The sequence below is a fragment of the Oreochromis aureus genome, linkage group 18, assembly GCF_013358895.1.
Source record: "Oreochromis aureus strain Israel breed Guangdong linkage group 18, ZZ_aureus, whole genome shotgun sequence".
In the NCBI taxonomy this organism is placed as follows: domain Eukaryota; kingdom Metazoa; phylum Chordata; class Actinopteri; order Cichliformes; family Cichlidae; genus Oreochromis; species Oreochromis aureus.
The window spans coordinates 19,383,957-19,405,307 of record NC_052959.1 but is presented as its reverse complement, the minus strand read 5'-3'; the positions used below and the strand labels follow the sequence as shown (position 1 = coordinate 19,405,307).

At 40.4% G+C, this 21,351-nt stretch overlaps 1 protein-coding gene across 11 annotated transcripts in view; it reads right to left on the bottom strand.

The window, feature by feature from the left end:
• Positions 1 to 20,987, bottom strand: part of greb1l (GREB1 like retinoic acid receptor coactivator) — a 46,047-nt gene extending 25,060 nt beyond the window's left edge. For 9 of the 11 annotated variants that reach the window (XM_039601993.1, XM_039601997.1, XM_039601996.1 and 6 more), the window contains exons 1-2: positions 20,152 to 20,267; positions 1,838 to 1,944 (exon numbers count right to left, since the gene is read on the bottom strand). The gene's annotated coding sequence lies outside the window, so the exon portion shown is untranslated. Of the gene's footprint in view, positions 1 to 1,837; positions 1,945 to 4,304; positions 4,490 to 20,151; positions 20,268 to 20,745 lie in introns of those variants that run through there. The other 2 variants (XM_039601995.1, XM_039601994.1) reach the window with 2 other exon arrangements.
• Between the last annotated feature and the right edge of the window lie 364 nt (positions 20,988 to 21,351).

The window sequence follows — 21,351 nt, the reverse complement described above, 5'->3', positions numbered from 1 at the left end:
AGGGCAGGAGAAACAGAAAGCACTCCAAATGTGGAAAAAAGAAAGCTTCACTTACTGTGCAGCACTTCAGTGTCCATTTATTAAAGACGCCTAATCAAACTCAAAGCTTTCAGCTTGTCAAAACATTTCAGCAGAGCCAAATTTTTAATTGCTGCATTCTTGAAACACGAGTTTGGCCTGAAATGCCTCATGTTTGTCCTTGGACTACATTTGACCAGTTTAGCGTTCAGCTGTTTGGAGGAAAAACTCCTCATTAAGGTCTGAGTTCCCACACAGCTGTGACATGACAACAGTATGTGTTGTGTGTGTGTGTGTGTGTGTGTGTGTGTGTGTGTGTGTGTGTGTGTGTGTGTGTGTGTGTGTGCCTTCAGGCAGTTATGCAAATGACCTTGTTCATATTTACTCTCATTAACCATTTGTAAAGGACAAATGCACAGTTAAGGCAATTTTACCCCAACCCTCCACAAAAATAAAATAAGATAAAATAAAAAATAATAAAGACAAATAATAGAAATGAAACTTAAATAATTTAGGAAGATTAGCTTAATTAACAGGAATGTTTATTTAAAAATTAATTTGAACTCTGATTGGTTATTCATTATTACTTTTGTGTTATCAGAAACCTTTTTGAACAGTTGAGTAATTGCTTTGGTTTTTAAACCTGAAGTCGCTGAAATCTGTGAGTTGCTGTGTGGAAGTAACTCTGCTTCCTATTTACAACACTGTTGTAACCCTGATTCACCATCTTGGTTAGCTGCACTTATTCAGGGTTAGAATACATACTAATAAGCTGAGGAAAGTAACAAAATAAAGAAAAAGTAATAATTTATGACTGGCTGAATATATCAGTCAGTGAATAAATATCTACAGTTTTCACACAAAACAAAGGAACTCCTAACATTGTTTAGAATATTGTAAATAAGAGGTAAGTTGGGAATTAAGCTGAAGTTGCAGTTTGCCTCGAAGGTGCAATTTTGCCCGTGCCTGGACAGGTTTCAGACCCTGTGTTTACTTAACAACCTTCCTGGGGAGGAATCTGACCAACCCAGACAAAAGACAAGATTAACAGTGCCTGACTGTGCTGTGGAAGAGATAAGCAGCTTAAGAGAACGAAGCTACAGTACTTCTTGCTTAACTGATGGAGGAAGGTCGCTGCATAGAGAAACAATGACTGATGGCTAAAAGAAAAAAAGAAAGAAAGAAAGAAGCTGAGTGCCTGAGGACATCTGCAGGCATTGCCTGTTCGTTTTGAATGTCAAAACAGGCTCCGGAGAATTCTTTGCTTGGCTGAGTGTGAAGCCCCACTGGACAGATTTGTCATTAACCCAGCCTGGGCGAGGTGAATGCAGAAAATGACCTTTTATCACCTGTGCAGCTTAAAACAAAGCGTGACTGTGGTAGAGGTCACTTAACGGATGTTGTGACTCAGGTGGTTGCTAAGGTCAGCTGCAGTGGCGGAGGGTATTTCAGGTCAGTCAGCAGCTGAAGTGTGCTTGATGGATGGTTAAACATAATGAGCAGAAGAAGCAGTTTAATGTTCAAAGACTAATGGCCAACGCTGGGAAGTCACGTCAATGAATGGTGACTTTAAAACTGCCTTTCAGGCTGTCAGATGGTCAGTCAAGGCCATTCCACAGCTCTTGGGTGGCATCAACAGATTGCATGAATGTGACCCCGGGTCAGAAAAAGCTAATCTAATCCTCACTCAGAGGGTTTGAGAAGACCACTACGGACAAAATGAGCTGCAGAGAGTGAAATCTGAAATTCTCAGAGAGGAAACATCAGCAGCACATTAAAAAAAAAACAACAACAAAAAAAAAAAACCAGGCTGACTTACGTAGTCAGACTGTTCCCAGGTGTGACAGGACTCTGCTACATGCTGGATCGCTATCACTCAGCAGAAATTTCCATCAAAGGCATGTCACTCCCTCGTTGCCTGAAGACCTGAGGGAAAGCAGCAGGAAGATTGAAGATTAGCTCAGAGTGTTTAACTATGCTAAGGGTTTCTCCAGATAGTCAAAATTATACTTTTTGTGCTTGAATGTTAAATCTGGATGTTCATAAAAAGAACATGCTAGTTACAGACAAAAAAACCCAAACATCTATAATGTTTAAACAAACAAATAAACAATCGTATCCAGTGTATTTACTTTATACTAAATAATTAATAAAACATGATTGGTGAGTCTATTTTTTGGCAATTTGAGGAAAAAAAAACTACAGCTGTGTGGAAAGCCCCCAAAAAACTAATACCCACAGTCCAAAGGCCATGCTCATTCACAAAATGAATGAGGGCACTTTTAGCCACTCAGACATTAAGTGCAGCTCAGCCTGTGACATATGTACATGTACAGCTGTGTGGAAAGTCCGCTGTTACGTTTCCCCGCCCCCGAGGCTATTTTCATAAAGTACAACTGGGTGTTGCTGCAGCAATCAACACACAGTCAATACCCTCTGAATGGCTCTAAGTTACTTTGACCCTTTGACAAAGTATTGTTTAGCCAATCAGGCTTTGATATAACAGAAGCAAAGTTCCCTTCAAAACATTGACAGCCAAAATCTACCCAGTCATCACCTCTGACTGTACAGATGTTCTGGAAAAAAAAAAAGTAGTAGCTTGTCTGGGGACCAAGTCCTTCAAATAGAAAGTGCACACAACTTGTATTTACCCATTTTGTGAATGATTAGCCAGCGTGACACAGTTCATCAGAGACTTAAAAACATCAGCGTGTCACAAAGCAGAAGCATATCCACCTTCAACACTGATGCAACAGAACTGCCTACCAAAAAACATTCAAGGTGGAAAGAAAATTGATATACAACTCTGGTTTATGTTTTGTCCTCCCACAAGTGTTCCCACAGCTGTTGATGTAAACTCAAACCTAAGCTCTTGCAATCGGCTAATTACCCAGGGAGCAGAGTCTTTAAATATTTTGATGCTTATCTGGTAATGGGTAGACATCACAACAGGAGGCAGAGATGGCTCTGGAGATGAAGCTGAAGAAGCCATAAATTTAGACACAAAAACAAGACAAGCCCGAGGTGTTTTTCCAGTGATGTAACGTGAGGAAACATTCAGACTTAAGTGTTGTTTTAGTTTCTTTCTTAAGCAAATTTCTTGAAAGTGGGACAGGATTAAGCTAATGGTTAAAGACAATGCTTCTTAAATGCATGCAAGCACAGCCCAACTATAAAATATACATCTATTTATAATATAATGCAGTATGTTCTGTTTATATAGGTTGATACAAAAATGCATATATCAAAAAAATAATTTAGGTTAAAAAAAAAATGCATAATTGTTAAAGAAATTTTACTTTGATCTGCCAACTTCATGTGCAGTCTTCAAAAAATGCGGAGAAAAAAAAAAACTTTTTCAATCTTGAAAATGAAATCTTGTTTATTACATTTAGTTAAAAAACAAACAAAAAAACCATGAAATTCAACATTAACTCAGAGGTGTGAATTTTCTTCAATTAGTGAGTACAGTACAAAGCTAAATCGAGATTCTCCTCTTGACAACTTCACACAAAAATAAGTAAAGCTTGCTTAGAATTAATGTTCACATCCCATGTTTTGTTGTAGCTGATGCGCTATTGGTGAAATCTCTTCTTAAACAATATGTGATCCGTTAAAGATCAAAACCATATCAGAGCTTTACCCTGAAAAGAAGTCAGATCAAAAGTTTATCAAACTGAACCAATCTTACTTTTGACCCGGCATTTTCTTTCTCTGCAGGCTCCTTTTGTTTCTTGCTCAACTGCATAATTACATTACAATGTTTAAACAGAGGGAAAGAAGCAGGATTAAACTTGCTTACCCTCCACCCGTTTTAATAACATTGTGATTTAGCATATGCTTTACAGCAAAGTCAAACAAATGCAAGGTAATGTGTTTTGTCTAACATTACACTTATAAAAAGGAAAAGATAGAGGAAAAAGATGTTGACATCAAGCAATTAAACTTGACACTTGGCCTTTATTTGATGTTTGCTAATCAAACAAACGCAGCTAGCTAAAAATGAGTTAATTCAGGGATTGAATGAAATTAGCCAGTTTTAAGGGGGATTTCATAAATATTTATTTACACCTCACTGTTGCACAATTTGGGGAAAAATTTCAACACACACTTAACATTAAAAAGGACACCTTCTGTGACATGAGAGAAAAGGTGATGGGGGCTGGAGAGGGGGGCAGTGAGAATAAAACAAACTGAATGAGGTGCTAAAAAAACCTGTATCAATAATGCTGCATCAGGGCCACATGTGACACACAGCACATAGTTTTAAGAAGCTTCTGCTGTACCTTCCATGACTCCTCGAGCAGCTTGAAATCCCAATCAAATGTAGTAAATCCCAAACGTGAAGCCACCTGTTCAAATATCATCCATGTTAAATAGTAAATCCTTTTATTTTTTGATGTCCAGGCAGCATATGGAGTTTCAGTCCTTTCTGGTAGCCACCTTTGTCATAATCCTCTACAGAGAACTGGAAATCCCACTCTTTCCCTTGTTGCAGCAGAAACCCTCCCTCTTTCTCTCTCTCTCTCCCATGCAAACAAACACACACACAGAGACCTCCCCCTAGGCCCTCCTCCGTCCCACGCCATTTGCCAAAGAGGGAGGGTATCCATTGGGGGCTCATTCATTACAGCCCTGCTGACCCCCCGTGGTGACAGATGCTCTTGGAGGCCTGCAGAGCTCTGTGTGTGTGTGTGTCGGGGGGAGACGACAAAGGAGAGGGCCTAAATTCCCCCGCTGCCACACAGCCACAGCGCCCTGCCACGTGTGACCCCCAGCACGTTAAGACATCCTGCATGGGCACTGTGTCATGTGGAAGTTTTCATTTTCAAAAAGAATGAAGCAAAGAGAGGGGAGGGGGGCACAAGTCTTTAAATCAAACTTTCTATCCTATGCTCAACTCAATCTCTCACGGCCACACCCAGCTTTTTATTGTTTGTTTGTGAGTGTGAGGTGGGGGAGGGGGGTCATTTCAGAAGATGGGAGAGACTCCAGAACCAGAAAGGATCTGTCCCCAACAAAGTGGAGACAAGAATGTCAGGTCAGCTTGGGCATTTTGTCTCCATAGCCCTTACCCAGGATTGACCCCACATTAGGCTTTTACTCCTGCTATAAATACCAGGAGGCTCATCTGGTCAAAATAAATAAACAGAAATGGACCACAAATCAACAGGCACTGGCAGATGTTGGGGAACTGTATGTCATTACAGCCCAGTGATCACAGTTGGCACTTTATCATGACATTGTCAAGAGGGGAAGGACTTAAGGCCGACATCACCTCAGTCTGCACCGTATTTCCTTGAGTAGAGTTGAAAACACTCCTCAAACTTTCTCTTTCTGTGGTAGCTGAAATTCTGCAACACCTTTAATTACCTGACTTTTAATGGGAAAGACACTTGGCTGTCTATCTGTAGTAGCGGGAAACTGTTCACTGTTTCTAATCGGTGGAAAATGCAAGAATATTTTGCTCTGGCCTTCAACATGTATAGTCACTATGATTTGTAGCGCACCCAAAGGCTTCTGTGTTTGTTTTCTTGCTGAAATGTTTGCAAGAATTTGTCAGGTAAACAGCAAGTGAACTCGCATCTACTTGCCGGCAGGGAAGAAACAGTCAACATCGACCCTAGGATTCTAGGTCTCTTGCTTTCATACAGACATTTGATCATTCTGGCTTAAAAATGCCATTTTTAAGACAAGACGACTTCCGACAAGTCATAAAATACTAACATGGTGTTATCATAAATTACTCCATTATCCGATATCTTCCTTTACTGGTCCTGGATTCCTGCTTCACTGAGCCATGTGACTGACGTTCCAGTTCATTACCACAGACACGGTCAACAGTTGTTTTAATCAAGTTGTGTGGAGCTCTTCTCACCTCCTCTCCAATGGGTATATTGCAGCGCATTCAGTGTGACGGCTGCTGTAAACCACCACTCGAACCAATCAGGGCATTCATTAGTGCTTCATGCACTCATTTCACTCAGTCAGACATTTGTCTAAATGCTGGGTTTGAGTTTGACTGTGAAATTTTCCAAGGCACTGCTGATTTAGACCAGACTTAGTAAATCAGAGTGACTCACAGGCGCTTTATTAAATTATAATTGGCATTTCTGGGTGGTAAACACAGACTACCTGCAGAAGTCCATCCATTGCAATGAAAGTGAAATTTTGACAAAGATCCAACTGACACCAGCACAACCGCAAGTTCAACTGGGGGAAAAGAGCTGTCAGTGTGATTTATCTCTAAGCCCCTGACTTTGACACGGCCTGTCCTAAATAGCCCATTTAAAATGGAGATAATGAGTAAACCCCGCATTTTCTCTAGCCTCAAAAGACACTGTGCAACAAAACAAAAGAGTGTGGGTTGAATGCTTGCCCGCCCCTGAGCCCATCCTTCACCACTGTATTGAGCTCTAAGGGGACAAAGGGGAAGTATTCCTGCCACTGCCACCTGAGGAAAGACAAGTCACATGACCAGCATTAATGGGAGATCTTGGGCTTTCTGGGCTCTTAAATTTGGAAGGGGGTAGGGAAGTGGAGCTCTTCCTCTCTTGGATTCCCAGAGGAGTGCTGGAGCTTTGAGTTAGCTGAGTCAGCAGCTGCCGAACCCTGGACTGAGCTACAAGAGAATCATTTGCCTAAACTTGTATCTGCTCCATTATATAATCTAATCAACCTGTCTAACCAAGCACATGCATGACTGATGGAAGCACACAGGATGCGTGTCGTTACACAGCAGCTTGAGGCTTCAACTTTAAGAATGAATCCAGATCCATCAGATGCATAAGCAGACACGATGCTAATAACCCTATTATGATAACAAAAGAGTCCTATACTGTTAAAAAAACAAACAAAAAAAACCCAAGTAAGAAAACGACAAAACTGCCACGTGGAAATTCCCGTAACAGAATACCCATTTCTACTAGCAACAAGTGGGCTACCTGTCAAAGGTGTTACAAGTTGCACTTTTGTTTGCTATGCAGGTGACAGTCTGCCGGTCTCATTTCCTTATTAAAACCCCCAAACCTTCTTCGAAACCTCCCCCTCCTCCTCCAAACACTACTCCTACTCCCCAGGGCTACCTGCTGAGCCCTGAAGTGCAAATCAGTGCTAGTGAGGATAGCAGATGAGCTAAGGTCATTCATGGCTTTCCAGTGAGTCAAACAAACAAAGGCAAACATTCCAGTTGAATGCCATTGCTGAAGTCAGCAGCAACAGAAAGAAAGACACTGAGAAAGAGACAGAGCAGGGCTCAGTGCAGAGAATAGCCTGAGGGTCCGTTTGTGTGTGTGCGCGCACGCGTGCGCACATGCACATTTGTGCGTCGTAGGAGATTATCTGCGCAACTATAAAGTGGGGTGAACCAAGGTTTAAAGCCTGGTGTGACCAGAGGGAACGGGGGCAGGGTCTTGGGCAGGAGGAGGGGTGGACAAAAGGAGCATTTGGGCAGATGAAGAAGTCATCATCATTAAGCCACTGGAGGTTTACTGTCCAGTTATAAAACTCATTTAAAAATTAGGGGCTAGGGGGTGCGTGTGAAAGGCCAGCAGGGTTGGAAAGGCCTGCGAGGGTCTGGAGAGAGGTGTATTAACTCGCTGAGGAACTGTAGAGCTAATTCATTAGGGGACAAGCGGTCTTTGTGTTAACACTAGCTTGATTGGAGTGGTGACCTTGCCACACACTGTGGCCCAGAGGAAGAGTTTAAGGGCAAGGTATTTAACCTTAAACTAAATCTCAGCCATGGACAAAGGGCCAGCATCATTTCGTGCCGAAGGTCTGCCAAACTGATAACTAATGCAGCGCAAGTGGAAAACAAACTCAAAAAGTGGAAAACACTGTAGACTACAGCTGTTTGTTTATAGAAATAACTAATTTTTTAGCATGCTCCTTATAGGATATAACTGAATATGCATCTGAAACTGTTGACTGATTGGCTAAAATTGATTATTCACTCAAATCTAAATTAATCTGCAACTATATTGATAATTGATAAAACTGCTTCTTAGTGGATGATAAACTAAATCTTTATGGACTTTTCTCTGTTTACCTGATAAAAAAACCAAAAACACATTTATGCGACTAATAATTGCCGCCTTTACTGATTGTTTATTGCCGCTCAACAGGGAGCAATACGCCAAATGTAGCATATTAATGTGGATTAATATTTTTACCGATTGATTCGGGAAGTTTAGTATCACCTGTCCTCCCAGTTTTGATATCAGTTCCAGTAAAAATCCAAGTGAGATGCATAAAACTACACTTTTTTTGTCATTAAGGAACTGTAAATGAAGGACACACTAATGAGAATGTTTTACAGCCTTTATCAAGCAACAAGTCCAGGCACTTTGATTCTGTGAGAGACTTGGGACATAATTAATTTTCTATCATTTACTAAGTTACATGTCAAATTTAAGTTGATGGGCATCTTTTTCATGAGCCCACATAAAAACAAATAGTAGCAACAAACTTTTAGACTTTCAGAAAGCATCATCACTTGCAAAAAGAATCTGCCACCCTCTAGATTACGTGGCAGAATATTTTCCCAGCTAGCATAATTGAATGAAAGTGAAGGACAAGCGACAATTTACAATGCCGTTCATGACTGTGTAATAAAACAGGAGGCCTGCTAGTGAACCCAATCTGCATTTTACAACACTGCTGGGTTGAACGCCAGTTCACCTAAGCTGAAACAACAGGGAGAGAGACACAGGACCCTAATACATTTATAGACTTATTCAGGGAAGCCATATTGAATAAGGCAACAATAAGTTCTATTGCATACTGTAAAGCTGTCACTGGCTGCAGTCAAACACCGGTCAATGCTAAAGGGCAAGAGGACGAAGGAGACAAAGATTTGTTGCTTTGAATTTAAAGTGGTTAAAATACATTCTCTAAAACATCATATTTTTACTCCAGGACTTGAAACAAGTCGATCATTCCTGACCTTGCATAAAGAGAGAGAAAATAAAAGCTTTTTATAGCCAAATTCATGTAAATATCCATATTTCATGAGTGGCCTTTATTTCATCCAGTTGACCCTCTACCATTTTCACAGCTACTTCTAACATCTGGTCTGAACCCAAAGGCTCATTCCAGATTAGATCTTTGATAATGGTTGACCAGGCCTTGTCCTGGCCATAAACTGCTGTTTAGACAGCCCTGTTTGTTATGGGGTGTAAAGGGAGATCCATGGATCATGGTGAAAGGGCCAACGCTATCAAAACATTTACGCTTATCAGATGACAAACCAGCAAAGGGGTCATGTTCCAGTTCCAGGAGCTGGCCTGGGTTGCCCTCCACCCTCCATGCAGACCAAACATCAGTCAAATGGAGGTTGTGAGAGACTTCAGAGGCGATCACTGGAAAGGGCCAAGTATTGTTTTGAAACAAATTCATTCTCAGAACTTGAAACTACATCCTACATGATTCTACAATATATGCATGTACCTGTAGACTATACTTTGGAAAATTAAATTAAAAAACTACTGAAACTGAAATGTACAGAAGAGAATATATTTTTAGGTCATGACCCCTTTGGAATTCCAAGACAAAAAACAGACCAAAAAAAAGTCAGCATTAACCTATAGTTCTAACTTTAACCCAGGAATTCAGACTTTTTCAGTTAACTTTATCCTCATAATTTGTACTTTATTCTCAATTCTAACTTTTTACAATTCTAAAAGTGATATTTATGAGAAAAAAGTCACAATAATGCCTCTTTTTCTATGAATTCTCAAAAACTATTTTTTTTTATTTATTTAATTATGATTAGTATTATTATTATTATAATTATTATTTTAAACAGAGGTCCTCATCTTTTTTCCAAAGAAATTGCTGAAAAATTTGTACTAGCTATAAATCTAACCAAACTCATCTTGACGATTGATAAAGTAAATGAAGAAAAGAATTTAATTGTCAACATTTCTGATAACCAAATAATCAACTAGGTAATTTTACAAGACTCAAAGTTCTAGTTAGAGTTTCTCAGCTTTGATTCTTCACTTCCTTGACTATTTAAAAGGATAATGATAATAATGAAGACAACTGGCAGGTTAAATAACAATGAAAATAATCATTAGCGCTCCACTAAATCTATCTTTAAACCTTTTCCCCCCTTTAAGGACAACTCACTCTCTCAAAGGTTCACATATCCAACACACTAACTTAATTTCAGCACACACTCATGGAGAGGACATAAGAAAGAGGTCTGTTGTGTTTATCAGGCGTCCAAAGAGATCCACTTTTCACAATGGGACCTCTCCTTTCTTTTCCTTCCTGAAAAAGATCTCGGCCACCTTGAATGTATTTGACTGACAGCGTGACAAAGAGGCTTCTTAATGTCCTCGAGAAGGAGCCGCCTCCTCTTTCCCTCTAAACTTCCTTACAGGGCGATCAGCTGTATCCATCATACCCCTCTTCCTGACCCCAGGCGGCACTGCTGCATCGGCAGCACCCCACCCCCGTTACCCCCCTCACTCTCTCGTCACAGCGCCTCCATTCTTCACCACCCTCCCGATTAATAGGCACCAGGTTGCCCTCGGTGACGGGACACACACTTAAATCCCATCAGTCGTCCTTACAGCAGCAAGAGCCACAGCATCAGCAGGACTCTTTTTGTCTTAATCGGACAATGGAAGCAGAGCCAGCCTTTGTTTGGGGCTTGACCCTGCACACAAACCGTGCCGATTTGAAAAAGTGACAGTAAACCTATTCAGAGCTGTTATCACTTCATTCTGCCCAGGGTCCCTCCACAAGAGGAGAAATTTCACCAGCCAAGAGCCTCTTAGTAATTTTGGTATGTGAGATTTTTTTTTAAATTTGGTTTTACAATCATTCATGAAATCAACCTTGTCAGTAAAAGAACTACATAAGGACAATCTGAATGAATTTTAAAACTTTCTACTGTAGACAATACACGCCTCAATTGCACTACAAGCACAGCTAAATGTAGTTTTAGAATTCCCCATTGCTCTGATATAGTCATTATAGGTAAACATATAGTATTATTGTAGGGTTTATATTACAATATAAGGCATCTTGAGGTGACTATTGTTCTGATTTGAGGCTGTATAAATAAAACTGATTTAATAGTCAGGTATTTTGTACTTTTCTAAATCAAAGCCTGATATGCTGCAAGGTTTTTGAAAAAATTATGACAAATTAAAGGAAAAAAACCCCAAAAACATTTCTTTAAATCCCTTCAAATTATTATGATCAGCATGCTTTGGGAAAAGTTTTTCTTTGAATAGAGGTGAAAATTTTATTAAAAAGTCTCTAAAACATGTTTTTGTGTTAAAGCGAATGCACAGATCTACTTATAAAATAGTCTGTTGAATGTCTGCATGTTTTATTTCTGGCTGCACTCGAGCTGAAATTGTGCCTCGCACAGATAATGGAGAAGAGAGAGCGAGAGTGCTACAGAGAGTGAGAGCGAGACAGAATGACCTCCACCGCCACAGAGGAACGCTGAGTCCTCACAACACATGGCTGGGTCTTGGTCACCTTAGCCTTGGACGGGCTGTGACAGCCTATGGAAAAGCCTTCTGCTACAGTCAGCCCTCTCCCCCACAATCCTGGCAGCAGGAACGCTCACTGACCTTGTGTTTCAATATGAAAAGGGAGAGAGAATGAGTGAGTAATGTCCTGTTTGGGGTCGTGTTTGTGTAATTAAGGTTATGTGTGCGTGGGCAGCAGCATTATTTGGAAAAGCATCTATGGGCAAAGGCAAAGATGCTGCCGAGGTGAAGCGGGAAATCTGGCTGAAAGCTTGAGTGTTTCCAGCTGCTGTTAGCATACATCAAGTTCTCTCACATTAACAATTATACACAAATTATACACATACAAAAAAAAAAGAAATGTGCATCAGTGTTGCAACTCCAACATCTAAGAGAAATTACACCAAATGGGTTGTTAAAAATGATTTTCAGATTTCAATTGGAGCAAAGATAATGTCATAATTGATCAGCCCAAACCTATAAGCAAAGATTATTCACACAGCTACGATTGTCACAGCTGGATTATTAAAATTAAATGCTACTTTTAGCTGTTCCCTTATTCACAAGGGGTCTGATTGGTGTTTGATTTGGTGCTCGTCCTGACCCAACCCTAAAAGGAACTGTGCCACCTCGCAGAAAAGACGAGGTGAATGTGTAAATCACTGCAGTGTGGAGCCAGCAAATTGCTGATGGTCAATTAGTTTTCTATTCCACAATCAGTCTTAACAATTACAAGAAAGACCTTACACAAAACCTCCAAACCCACACAGACTTACATTAAAAAAATATGTATAAAGTTCAGCTAGGCTAAGAAAATCCACTTTATGTGTATGCGTTTGTGTAAAACATGTTTTGGTGTTAAAGTGAATGCACAGATCTACTTATAAAATAGTCTGTTGAATGTCTGCATTTTTTATTTCTGGCTGTTCTCGAACTGAAAATGTGCTTGAGTGCTGAACAGTGAGCTGGTGTATGCTTTAGTTCTGCAGTGCACCTAAGACACACGCATGCACATGGTTGGATGGCCAGGCTAGAAACATCAACCAACTGTAAATGACAAATTATTTATTAGACTGTGTTAATGGTTAGTTCACAAAGTCCTCAGTCTCTGTGGCGTCAGCATAAATATATACAAGTCTTTAACATCATTTAATTGAATCTGTGGTTTGTTTTAAAGGACTGAAAACTGAGCACTTCCTTAAGTTTTCGCCCATTATTTTTGGCTCTTGTTCCTCTAATGTGTGTATACAGAAATATAGAGAAAACACTTTTTTCTCCTCTTTTCTCTGCTAATATCCCCGTGGGATGGATAATCACTCTCTCCCTCTCTGAAGCCCTCTCACCCCCCTCATTAATTTTACAAGGTGACAGAATAACACGTGAATTAGTAATCAGTCGTCTAAGGTTGGTTTGGGTAAACCCATAAATAATTCCATACACCCCATTTTCTCAAATTAAAACTGGGTTGAATTTTTGACACAGGGTTCCTGCAATTGTTTCACAGGAAAAGCCTTGCTGGGACAGAAATGACTTCTGTCTTACAGAGCTTTTAATTTGAAAGAGGACACAGGAAATTGACAATGCAGCAACAAACTCCATAGTGGCTCAAAAGTACTGAAATATGAAGAACTTATTTGATAAAATAAGTCCTCGGAGAAGCCCACTAACCTAATTTTTTTTTTTTTTTTAAAGAACCAGTTACAACTGAGTTAAAACAGTCTTTTTTGATACTCTTTACTGTTACTGTACCAACAATAACAGTAAAGAGTGATGCTAGTTTTAGCTAGCATTAGAGGAAGCTAGCTCATTAGCTACCTGATCCAATCACATTTTTAGCATTTCAGTACACTACGCCATCACATACTTTTACCTTTGTTGTTGATCCAGAAAGTATTCGTCGCCAACTCCGTCGTCTTGTTATAAATTGAAGATAAGCCAAATGGCTGAAAACTGCAGAGCAGTTGAATACAACCTGGGTAAATAACTAAAAAACGTTTAGCATGCTAAACTGAAAAACTGAGACTTCAGGAGGAAAAAATTATACCAACCTAACTCACTGCCTGTGTGCGTGTGTAAAGTAAGCTGGATTTTTTTTCTTGGTCATAAATATTAACAGGTCAGTTTTAGCCTACTGAACCTATGTCAATCGAGTTAAAGCATTTTAAACAATATTAGCCGTATGACAGTGCTTGCTAACATAGCAAAAGCTCACATTTTTGAGCCAGCTAATATTAAGCGATCTTATTTGCATTTTGGGCCTCGGTTGCAGTGGGCGTGGCTTTCAGAGTACCACCCGACCCTTGGCCTTTGTCTCTTGCTCTCTCCTGATACATGCGTTAGGGGTGAATGCATTTCCTCATCTGGAGGGGGGGAAAAGCACTACACCTAAAACCCATTAACAGTGCAGTTAAGAGACATACTAATGATCATATCCCATGCTGTATGCCATTATAGCTATCATGTCACATGAAATGTGACATGCAGTCAAAAACAGAGCACTTCTGTACGTGTTAAATGGGCCTGCTAGAGCTGAGGGAGTAATAAGAAGAAACAATTAAAGCTAAACTGCAATGTCAATCAAAAATTAAAGCAGTAAATGCCAAAAAAAACAAATCTTTTGCTTCTTGTGTGAAAAATCTGCCAAATCAACCATGCAGAGCTACCCGCTGATCTCTTATCTCATTGCTATGGTTCAGGCTCAGGTTACTTTATTTGTAACCATAGGTAGATTTACTCTGCAGCAGTGAGTCATCCATCCTCACATTTTCAGCAGAGACAGACACATGTAGCAAAGCTATGATATGTTTATCTGGCTAATGGCTGCTGGAACAAAGCCGTTTTTAAACTGTGTTGTTCTGCACTTTAACACGACCCCCCCCCCCTCAAAAAAAACGCTGTTCAGAAGGAAGAAAGTGAAGCTCCTTATGCATCGTCAAGTAAAACTGAAAGTGTTGCACAAGGATCCTGAGCTCAGCTGTGGCTCACCAATCAGCGTCTTAAAACCTGACCACAACCTACCGAGTGGATTTCTGCCAAAGTCACTTGCCAGACACCAAGAACACCAAAACACAGCACGCAGTTGGACCAACGTACTATTAGACTGGAAATTTTAATATGGGCTAATTGGAAGAATAGTGTCATAACTCAGGCAACCTAGGGAAAAGGCGTGTGCTTACGTCATTACCTTTAGATGAGATGGAGCCTTCAAACGTGTTGATGTGAAAATGTCTAATCTTTTCCTAATCCTACCCAAGTAAAACTGGTTCGTAAAGATGCAGTAAATTTAAAAAAAAGATTTAAAACAAGTGACATCAACAACTAAACCTTTCTCCCTTTTTTAAAGTCACATGCTTGTGCCACCACTGCTTACTTTACTGGCCCTTTAAACTAGAAACACTCCAGTATGTTGTTTCAAGAATGCTTAAATGGCTTACTTCAATATGGTATGAACAAAAAACCAATATGACCGTTTTGTCTGGAGGATTCGGAAAGTTAAACTGTAAACTTTCCCTTACGGTATTGTGCTGTGATCCAGACTGTGGCACAGCACATGCTGTGCTCTTTAAAACGAACATGAAGCCGCAGGCTGAAATTTCTGGCTGCAGGTACTGTACCGCTGGAGCTGGCATCTGTGCATGGGGAGGGAATACAGCAGTACACCCTGTGAGAACACAGTGTTCCATAACACTGCTGTGCAAGAAGGGATTCTCAGCTGGATGCTTTCCAGGTCTCAGTGGCAAGAATGAGGATATATTATGACTGAGTGCTCTCAGTGGAGACACGCACAATTTGCGCTTCGTGAGTTCATATTGCTGTAATGGAGTCCACAAAAATCTGAGAGATTGATCTTAAAAAAAAAAGGAGGAACAGTGTAGACGTGAGTCTGTACTTCGTGCCACAATCCTACTGTGTTGTGATTTGCAAGATGCAACCTAATTTCTTTTTCAGAGAGTTTAGGGAGAGTCCCTCCTTCACCTTGACATGCCGTCACTCCCCCACAAACACGTGCATGAACTCCCGCCTTCATGGTGAACCTTTGACTTTGCTCCAGACACACTTCCTGGCGATCGACTTGAGGGCACAATCTGCTCAATTTCATTCATTTCTACAGATGCGTGTGCAGATGAAAAGAGCGCAAAAGTCTGGATGATAATATTCTGTAACTGCATCAGAAAAAGGAGTGCATGAATAGAGGATGAGCATGGTAACAGGAGGCTTAAATAAACTAAGGATTAGGTTCACTAAGTCATTTGGTTAGTCAAGCAAAAAATCCAGCAGTGACAGATAAGAGCCTGTCCTGCATGTCAGAATCATAGATAACAGGACAACAGGAAGTGGTGTCTACTGCGGTTGCGTAGCACTCATGCATAAATGTACACACACACAGACACACCGCTAAGATTAGCATCATAGATCTCCTTTTGCAACAAAGAGCAGGATGTTCAGCCCAGCGTTTTTGGCTGCACCTCTACATTTTACATGTCCTACATTCCTGACTATAAGTTCCTTTCATCCATCACAAAAAGCCAGATCACTCTAGGACTGAGAGAAAAAAAAGGGGGCATTCTTTCAGCTCAGAGGAATTTCATCCTTACAGTGTTTCCGTTTCCCCTTTGCTCCTGAGCAGGCCGTAAACACTGAGGTGTGAAGCAGACTCTCACCCAGAAGCACAAATTCATGGTCGCCTGAGGGGATAACGTTAAACAGTTAATTATCTGCATTTTATTTAAGGGGTGCGTTAAATTAAGTTCAGCCTAAGTTTTAAATGAAATTGCTCTGGATTTTGATGCCCACTGAATTTTTTGTTCTTATAGTGTGGAACTGAATACATACAGCCCTCCTTTGCCATAAAATCCCAAGTTTGGCTCTAAATAAGTACTATGTACTAATTTCTGTTTACGTATATGTACTGTAGAGAGAGTGGTTGGTAAAGAGAGATGAAATGTGAGCTGAAGTAAATAAAAAAACAGATATAATTGCTCATTTTCCTGCAGGTGAAACTAAGACATAACAGCTGATGGTGGAGGGCTTAGAGGAGGAAGCCCCTCCCCCGGCAGCGGGATCAATGCACATAAATGGAAGAGGTCACAGACCTTTGACATCTCCTTTCAGCCGGGGGAGGGGCACAGGCCTTTGTGAGATTGGCTTTAATGATCCAGTTGTCAGGCATGTCATACACCAGCATACAGTACATACAGTTTGAGTCACATTTTTGGTCTTTCCTCTCCACACTCAGCTTTTACACGTTTAACTAATCCAACAGCAACAAGCGTCAGGTTTAGATAAAGAAAAGTAATATCCTGTCTGCATCCAGCTGCCTCGTTTCTAGCTTCATCACTCCCACTTCTTTTTTCACCCTTTTCTCCCATCTCTTCCCCTCTGGAGGCTCCCTAGCTTTTCTCCAAACCTTATTTGTGCTTCTCCTCCTCCTGCTCTTCTTCTTCCTTTCATGATGCATTTTTCAAGAGACATTTAATCACTAAAAGGAAACATGGAGGACCACTTTCTACAGTGTTTGCTGTTTCCATGGTTCCGCAGAGATGATATTGAAAAATTAAGATTAGCAAGATGCCAAATATTAAATATTCACTCGGATGAATGAGAGCTTTAAAACACACGGTGAACTGTTCTTTCTTCTGCTTTTAAGTGAATAGAATGGGAGACAGATGTGATTCTCTGCAGAAGAAAGAAAAACATACAGCCCTTACGTGGCCCCTGTAGTCTGAATATTGCTTTCATTTATTTAGACTCATGGCATTACAAGTGAACACAGTGTTCCTGGCATTCTTGGCCTCCAATAAGAAAAAAAAAAAGACAGGTTAAAAGTTTATGAACATCCATGTGGAACATGTTTCTTTGAGTCTAATGTGACTCAAAGATTGTGGAACAATCTTTGAGTCACATTAGACACAGTTACTGCTAAAAAGCACTAAAGAAATCTCATTAGGAATCATAAAACATCTTCCAAGATCCTGAAAGTGAACCTTGATTTCTCTGTAATTTATATGCATTTACCAACAAGCCTTTTTTTTTTAGGAGACCTGATCTCTGTTTCACAGAAGTGGGACGTAATGCTTCTTTATAGGAAGGGAGGGATGGAAATTTCCTGCATTTACAGCTTGTAGTCACACTGCAGAACAACATATGTGAGACAAATGCATTAAATTGAATTTTTCTTTAGTTAAAAAAGCTACAAAATACATGTAAAACAATATCAATTAGCTTGAACCTCAAACAACTGCAACAGTAAAGCTGCCGAGACATTAATGCAAATGCAGTAATAATTTAAATAATACAAATAAATGTAAAAACACACATTTTATATACTGAATATTTTAACTTTTGATATTTTTAGGATATTCTGCTGACAAAATTTACACACTTTTATTTAAGTAAGCAAGTCAAATTTTAGTGCTTACTTTTCCTGCTGTGGCACTGATGGAAACACTGATATTTTAATGAACTACGTTTTTGATGACAGAACAAGTTTTGGTGACACAATCGTATTGACAACACGGGATATGAGGATAAAACCTGAATAGAGGGTCATGACTCCTGCCTCAGCAATTTGATGAATGGCGCCTATATTGAGGACCACCTGTTTTCTGGGGCCTGTCACACTGCAGCCGAAGAAGTGTGAAAACAATAGCGCTGATCTCTCTAGTTGGGATTTTGTCCCTCGTGCCATCTGCACTCATGATCAGAAAAGGGCACATTCACTGAGAAGTACTTCAGAAAGGATCAACAGAAGCATCTGCTGGCTACCCCCGGAGGTGTTTTTGTGATCTCAAAACTGGTATCGTGGATGATCTGATTTAGTTTCATTGATCGGTATATAAAATTTGTTTGAAGCCACCATGGAACCTGAATCCACTGTGTACTGACTAAATGGATAGTCAGTCGGTTTGAATCCCTTTTTGTTATGACAGTGAATACAACCCTCAGTGATCTGACAGAGCCCGGTTTGTCATAACAGCAAATGAACACGGATCTTCTTTGTGAAGGAAAAAAAGAAAAAGGCACAAGGCCAACTGAGTAAACAACACGACATGAACACCAAAAGCAGAGCCCCAAAAATTACAGTGAGAGAATAATGACAGGAAAATAAATCAATCTGTTACCCTGGTGACAATTGCCTGAGCACGAATGGATGTGAAATAGTCATTTATCCACAACTTGGTTAGTTTTTTGTTTTTTTTGTTTTTTTTTACAAGCGAAATGTCATGCTGCAGTTTTTGGAAAACCTCTTTGCCTCACAACATGTCTCCAACACAATAAAACAATAGATGAGAAGATGGGGAAGAAAAAGAAGGTAGACCAGCATCATAAGGAAATAAAAGCTCAGATAATGCTCAGCTCAAATAAGATGTGTTATTATTTTAAATAGGTCATCTTTTGAAGGCGAACAGAAATGAGGTGCATCTTACTTAAATTGTAGTTTTGAACGATCCAAGGTGCATGTTTTTATGAAAAAGGGAGGGAACCTTCAGGTGTTTAATGAAACGACAGCTTAGAAATTTTCAAAGCTTCACTTGAGACTGCAGATTAAAAAGTTAAGATGCAACAGTCACTGAAAGCAAGGCAGTCAGAGCCTTCACAAAGCAACATGAGAAAGAGACATCTCCTTCAAGGCTAAAGAGAGAGACCTGTCCGAGTGCACGAATGCTGTCATGGGGCCTTAGTTATCTCCACCAAGATTAAGTCCCAATTGTTGACCAGGAACAAAGGCAGCCAGTGAGGAAACCAGCCCCCCGAGGGCCAGATGGTCAGCGTTCAGAGCCCCCCTGACCCCTCCATTCCTTGTCCTCTTTGACAGGGCTGCGCGTGCTCCACGCAAGACAGGCCACCCAGCTAATCGACAAATGAATGATTACTCATGTGATACTGTACTCATGTAACGTTCCTGCGGTGAAGCAGTAAAAAATAAGCAGAACGTCTACTGTAAGCACCCCCGTGCATCTGGTACAGTGCCAAATGTGCTGTGGATGGAAGGATGTTGTAATATGCACAGGCTCCAAATAAACCTCCTGCTCACTCTTATCTGATATGACTTTATCTAAGCTGCTGAAGCTTGTTTCAACACCAAGCCTTAGGCAACTGTAACAGTATTCAGCAGACACACGCACAAGTATTAGTGACCTGGCTCCAGGCACAGTCGGCATGACTTTCCTAACAATGAATAATTACCAACAAGTACTGAAGCAATCACGGTGGATAAATGGACTGATTGCTAAAATGATCATGTTAAAGCTCGGCTGCACTCTCTCTCTCGTACACATCTTGTGGGGACATCTAATTGACATAATACTTACCCTAGCCCCTTACCCTAAACCTAACCATAACCCAATTGTAACCCTGTCACTAAAACCTCTCAAAAAAAATACCTTCCAACTTGTGAGGACCAGGATTTTAGTCCAAGGGCTGTTGTTCCCCACAAGTATAGCAAACTTCCAATTTTTGGTTCCCGCAAAGATATAAACACACACACACACACACAGCCAGCGTTTACAGCTGAGCATCAGTGACGATTTAGAAGGCTTTCTGGTTTGTGCCAATTATACTGCACCAAAACAAATTAAGATCGCGAGGAAAATAAGAAATCAAAATAAAAAACGCAGTTCAAACGCAAGCCTACCTTATACGTAACGCAGAAAGTCACATTTCCACGGGGATTGGGGTCCGTGTGTAAACTTGCGCTCTCCGGTTCCGACGCCAGTACCAACGTTGCTGCTGCTTTGGGCGCTCGGCTGCTCTGCCACAGCTGATCACAGCCCACGAAGCAACAACGTGACGTCAGGAAGCTACTGTACGTACCGTTTGGTTCAAATCAGCGGAAGTTCGGCTCAGGTTGTTCTTTGTGATCGCTTGTTTATCAAATGGGAAGAAAAAGGCAAAAGAGGTCGTCCAAAGCTAGTAAATGAATAATAACCATCGACGACATGTATAAGTAGTTTTTTTTTAGTTTTTTATTATAGTTTAAACGTACAGTAAGAACTATATTAGGTAATACTAACTTTACGTTACAATATAACGTCGACAGCATGATATTTGCTCGGCTGATTCGCAGATATAAGAAAAATAAATAGTTTGCACGAAAGACTAATGAATAAACATGCCAAGAAAGTGAAAAGAACGAGTCAATAATCTCACCGAAACACGAACATACATCTACACACACATAAAAGTGAAGGTTATGTTTAAGTTGCATTTTTTTAACATGCATACTTACACCTTTAGGTGATTCTGATGGCGCAAACTGTTCCAAACCTGCTTTTGGTTTCCAGATCAAAATGCTGTCAGGTCCCTCTGTAGGTACAAATTATTAATACACTGGGGGCACACGAAAGCATGCTCTTTAATGCTGCACAGCTTTGATAGATACTTCTGGTCATATAAAGGAATATGAATACGAAACATGCCTGCAAGGAGCAAACGCGACATGTTGAGTTTGCACCCCTTGTCATAAAGTCAAGCTCAATGGGCTTATTCAAGTTCTTGAAAACGAGTGAGCTCTCTCGATAAATTGTAAAACATCGCCCCCTGTCGTATGACATCAGGAATAAAAAAAAATGACATTGAAGGTAATTGCACTCAAGTTATTACGCAGCACAGCAAACAATTCTTGTGCAATAAATGCGCTTTTAAAAATGTGCAGCATTTACAGGAAACAAATGAACAGACTGTAAATGAGAGAGAGAAGTGCATGTGCGCACGATCCATAGGCTGAGGGCGTTAATCACTCGAGGACAGGCTAGATACAACCTCTTCCTAGACCCTGTATTAACATATAGGGGCTTCCGTGAATTATGACGACCTTGCGGGAACATGTATTCTT